General features: G+C 30.2%; 1 protein-coding gene across 1 annotated transcript in view; it reads right to left on the bottom strand.

Moving 5' to 3' along the window:
• LOC119610995 (transcription factor HIVEP3) overlaps positions 1-5,203 on the bottom strand; it is a 62,488-nt gene extending 57,285 nt beyond the window's left edge. Inside the window, exon 1 of the mRNA XM_037966443.1 lies at positions 5,148-5,203. The gene's annotated coding sequence lies outside the window, so the exon portion shown is untranslated. The remainder of the gene's footprint in view (positions 1-5,147) is intronic.
• Between the last annotated feature and the right edge of the window lie 797 nt (positions 5,204-6,000).

Raw genomic sequence — 6,000 nt, forward strand, 5'->3', positions numbered from 1 at the left:
TATAGTCTAGTCTACTAGTCTAGTCTATAGTCTAGTCTATAGTCTAGTCTATAGTCTAGTCTATAGTCTAGTCTATAGTCTAGTCTATAGTCTAGTCTATAGTCTAGTCTATAGTCTAAGTCTATAGTCTAGTCTATAGTCTAGTCTATAGTCTAGTCTATAGTCTAGTCTATAGTCTAGTCTATAGTCTAGTCTATAGTCTAGTCTATAGTCTAGTCTATAGTCTAGTCTATAGTCTAAGTCTATAGTCTAGTCTATAGTCTAGTCTATAGTCTAGTCTATAGTCTAGTCTATAGTCTAGTCTATAGTCTAGTCTATAGTCTAGTCTATAGTCTAGTCTATAGTCTAGTCTATAGTCTAGTCTATAGTCTAGTCTATAGTCTAGTCTATAGTCTAGTCTATAGTCTAGTCTATAGTCTAGTCTATAGTCTAGTCTATAGTCTAGTCTATAGTCTAGTCTATAGTCTAGTCTATAGTCTAGTCTATAGTCTAGTCTATAGTCTAGTCTATAGTCTAGTCTATAGTCTAGTCTATAGTCTAGTCTATAGTCTAGTCTATAGTCTAGTCTATAGTCTAGTCTATAGTCTAGTCTATAGTCTAGTCTATAGTCTAGTCTATAGTCTAGTCTATAGTCTAGTCTATAGTCTAGTCTATAGTCTAGTCTATAGTCTAGTCTATAGTCTAGTCTATAGTCTAGTCTATAGTCTAGTCTATAGTCTAGTCTATAGTCTAGTCTATAGTCTAGTCTATAGTCTAGTCTATAGTCTAGTCTATAGTCTAGTCTATAGTCTAGTCTATAGTCTAGTCTATAGTCTAGTCTATAGTCTAGTCTATAGTCTAGTCTATAGTCTAGTCTATAGTCTAGTCTATAGTCTAGTCTATAGTCTAGTCTATAGTCTAGTCTATAGTCTAGTCTATAGTCTAGTCTATAGTCTAGTCTATAGTCTAGTCTATAGTCTAGTCTATAGTCTAGTCTATAGTCTAGTCTATAGTCTAGTCTATAGTCTAGTCTATAGTCTAGTCTATAGTCTAGTCTATAGTCTAGTCTATAGTCTAGTCTATAGTCTAGTCTATAGTCTAGTCTATAGTCTAGTCTATAGTCTAGTCTATAGTCTAGTCTATATTCTAGTCTATAGTCTAGTCTATAGTCTAGTCTATAGTCTAGTCTATAGTCTAGTCTATAGTCTAGTCTATAGTCTAGTCTATAGTCTAGTCTATAGTCTAGTCTATAGTCTAGTCTAGTCTATAGTCTAGTCTATAGTCTAGTCTATAGTCTAGTCTATAGTCTAGTCTATAGTCTAGTCTATAGTCTAGTCTATAGTCTAGTCTATAGTCTAGTCTATAGTCTAGACTATAGTCTAGTCTATAGTCTGGTCTATAGTCTAGTCTATAGTCTAGGCTGTAGTCTAGTCTATAGTCTAGTCTATAGTCTAGTCTATAGTCTAGTCTATAGTATAGTCTATAGTCTAGTCTATAGTCTAGCCTATAGTCTTGTCTATAGTCTAGTCTATAATCTAGTCTATAGTCTAGTCTATAGTCCAATCTATAGTCTAGTCTACGGTCTAGTCTATAGTCTAGTCTATTGTCTAGTGTATAGTCTAGACTATAGTCTATAGTCAAGCCTAAAGTCTAGTTTAGATTCTAGTATAGTCTAAAGTCAGGTCTATAGTTTAGCCTTGTCTGGTCTAAAGTCTAGTCTAAAGACTAGTTTAGAATTTAGTCTATAGTAGTCTATAGTCTAGTCTATTGTCTAGTCTGTCGACAAAACCGATCCATAAAACGTATATATATATATAAGCTTTTTGTAAGGTAACAACATTGGTTTCTAAAACTTGAAAGCTTCAAAAGTTTTTCCTACACCCAACATTTAAGTGTTTGTAATGTTAAAAATAGATGCCGTTTTTTATTAAATTATTTAACAAGTTGATTCATTGCTACATATACTTTCATACCCGGGGTATTACGATGTAATTATTATTATTATTTTATATTATTATTGTAGCAGTTGTTACTTTTTTAAATGATAAAGTATTGATTAATATATTTCTGTAGAAAAATGGAAATTTTTTTATTACAAACCAATAGCCATGCATATTAAAGAAGATTCAATTCCATAATATACTTTGGGAAATAATAAGAAAATTAAATTTAATTTATTATTTTATTGTGTTTACACATTTCAATTGAAAATTAAAAAGAAAATTTCTCAAGTACATCACACGATTCTAAAGCTAAACAGATGATTATATAGATATTTCTCATCACAGTTTTAACATTGAATTCATTTCTTTGGCAGTGAATTCTATTGAAAAGAACACATAATATCATCGTGTGTTTGCTAATTTGCAAATATATTTTTTAAAATGCTATTTAAAAAAACACAAAATACGAAATCATCAAAAGTTATATGGTGGTGGGGGCGGTGGCGATAATGATGCCAAAGTATCTTTTTTCTAAAATGACGAAATATTTTATTTTTTTTTTGGCAAACTAAACAGCAAAATGACGTTCTATAAAGAACTTATACCTGTATAGCAGATATATTGGCTCACAAGGGGGGGGGGGGGACATCGTTGACAATGTTGGGCAATTAAATATAATGAATTATGAGTTGAATTTTAGTTTAAAATTTGATAAATATGTAGTTTATATAAAAAAGTATTCGAACTTCTTTGTGTGTTTATTATAAAATACAAATTCTGATAAGAAATGTCAGAGGTGTTCGTATCAAAATGTGCCCCTCGTTCGTTTGAGGGAATGTCTAATTTTGTCTAAATAATATTATTTTGACAGCTAAATAAAGTGAAATAAAAATGACTTGTTTGTTATCTTTATGAAATAAATACCTCGGTGTTGAACTTGATAACATATATCAGATAGAAGGAGAACTGATATCTAAATTTACTTTAGTTTTATTATACACTTCATCGTAGTTTTATAGTTAGATATACATAGGTTTGTCATTTCGTTTGTAATATTTAATTTAATTTAACTGTAAACTAACCAGTTGAAGGCCCCAATATCTAACTTACACCTTGATTTCACTAATAGATACATATACTTATGGTCAACTGAACTTTGTTAAATTAATCAGACAAATGCCAACATTATTAAGATTTTTGGAAATATTTTTTGTTTAAGTAAACATGTAGCGTATATTTAATTCGTCTTAGCCGCTTATTATATTCTTAATTGTTCTTTTTTTTTAATATTTATTTTCACTTTAATCAAAAATCAAAGTTTATTTATTATCACGTTTACTTAGTTTATTCTCTATACAATGAAAAGAAAGTAATGAACCAAAATCACCCCATATTAGAAAAAATTGACGATTTGGGTTCTATATTTTTTATCAGTTTTATTTAAACGCAATTTATACGTTGTATCTAAAAGTGGAAGATTATTATAAATAATATGCGTCACTTGTTATACCAAGTGATTAAATTTTATTGAGTTTTTAAATAGAAATAATAACAATATAGATTTCACCAATAATGTAATAAATATTTGACATGGGGGTAATTGTTTTATTTATAATGAAAGTGATTTTTACATTTGTAACATTATTTTTGAATTTTACAACATTTTGAAATACTGGAACTGAACTAGAACTGAACTAGAACTGAACTAGAACTGAACTAGAACTGAACTAGAACTAGAACTGAACTAGAACTGAACTAGAACAGAACTACAACAGAACTAGAACTGAACTAGAACTGAACTAGAACTGAACTAGACTAGAACTGAACTAGAACTGAACTAGAACTGAACTAGAACTGAACTAGAACTGAACTAGAACTGAACTAGAACTGAACTAGAACTGAACTAGAACTGAACTAGAACTGAACTAGAACTGAACTAGAACTGAACTAGAACTGAACTAGAACTGAACTAGAACTGAACTAGAACTGAACTAGAACTGAACTAGAACTGAACTAGAACTGAACTAGAACTGAACTAGAACTGAACTAGAACTGAACTAGAACTGAACTAGAACTGAACTAGAACTGAACTAGAACTGAACTAGAACTGAACTAGAACTGAACTAGAACTGAACTAGAACTGAACTAGAACTGAACTAGAACTGAACTAGAACTGAACTAGAACTGATCTAGAACTGATCTAGAACTGAACTAGAACTGATCTAGAACTGAACTAGAACTGAACTAGAACTGAACTAGAACTGAACTAGAACTGAACTAGAACTGAACTAGAACTGAACTAGAACTGAACTAGAACTGAACTAGAACTGAACTAGAACTGAACTAGAACTGAACTAGAACTGAACTAGAACTGAACTAGAACTGAACTAGAACTGAACTAGAACTGAACTAGAACTGAACTAGAACTGAACTAGAACTGAACTAGATCTGAACTAGAACTGAACTAGATCTGAACTAGAACTGAACTAGAACTGAACTAGAACTGAACTAACTAAATATAAATAAAAGTAATAAACTAAGAAAATATGTTTTCTACTTTTTTTAATTAATTAAATATTTATATTTAATAACAATAAGCGTAACAGGAGCTGACCACAGTTGTGATAAACCCTTAAGACATTAAGCAACAGCTGATAATTTTCTATTCTAATTTACATTTTTCATTTAAATCCTTTTGACTTAGAAATCTTACACTAATAATTTATGTAAATGTAATTCTGTAGGTGTCATAATAATAAACAGCTAAAATATAGTATGTGTGTGCATTTTAGATAACATGCATAGTGTTAAATAGAATTTAATGTTTTTAGTACTTGTACCTGTGTGCACTGGAAAATGGTATTTCCCCGAAATTATTCAATTACATTCGAAACAGCAGCTCACAGGTAGTCTTATAACTAACTACCAACTAAATGACTAGATGTCACTGTCATAAAAATAACAAAGTGGATTATTGTAAAATAAATCCTTTTTACATATTTTGTCCCTTTTAACATTTAATGACCAACAAGTGTTTTTTTGCGCTTTATTGAAAATTTTATGGGTTTTTACGGGGAAATTTTCTTTACATTTCATTTAAACTGCTAAAAAGAGTTTTTATGAGGATTTAGCTTTAACTAAATTACATAATTGCATCTGTTTAAATTTTAAATTCAATTGCAAAAGTGTGTCTTCTTTATATTTTTAAAAAGAAAAAATTCTTACCTCTCAATTTTTCACGGGCATTTTCCAAAGCTGTTTTGCGTGCATTAACTGTAGCTTCTGCAAAGAGTAGAGAAAGTGTTTAAAATATAATGAAAAATATTTCAATTAATATTTTAGTTGTTGATAATAATTCATTTGTGTTCAAATAAACAATTTTTCATAATTGCTACCCTGCCTCCTCCACTCAAAAGTGTATATATATATTTTTTTAAATTCGATGAGTGTGTGGTTTATTTTCTTAAAAGAAATATTTTTGAAATAAAAATTCTAAAACACCCACGCCGTGACTTTGACATCTAAAATATGAAATCATAAATTCTTAATGAAAATAACAATAATAACAAATTTAGAAACAGCTTCAGCTCTAATTCTCTCAATATTGTATTTTGCTTTTCCCGAAATCGTTTGAGTTCAATTCCCAAATCTAGAGAGCACTACAGTCTAGATTATAGACTAGACTATAGACTAGACTATAGACTAGACTATAGACTAGACTGTGGACTAGACTAGACTATGGACTAGACTAGACTATGGACTAGACTAGACTATAGACTAGACTATGGACTAGACTAGACTATAGACTAGACTATAGACTAGACTATAGACTAGACTATAGACTAGACTAAGACATAGACTAGACTATAGGACTAGACTATAGACTAGACTATCAGACTAGACTAATAGACTAGGACTATAGACTAGACCTATAGACTAGACTATAGACTAGACTATTAGACTAGACTATAGACTAGACTATAGACTAGACTATAGACTAGACTATAGACTAGACTATAGACTAGACTATAGACTACGGACTATAGACTAGACTATAGACTAGGACTATAGACTAGAC

This window comes from Lucilia sericata, unplaced genomic scaffold (genome assembly GCF_015586225.1).
Source record: "Lucilia sericata isolate MDLA Ls3-8-SP2 unplaced genomic scaffold, ASM1558622v1 Contig001333F_arrow, whole genome shotgun sequence".
NCBI classification, from domain to species: domain Eukaryota; kingdom Metazoa; phylum Arthropoda; class Insecta; order Diptera; family Calliphoridae; genus Lucilia; species Lucilia sericata.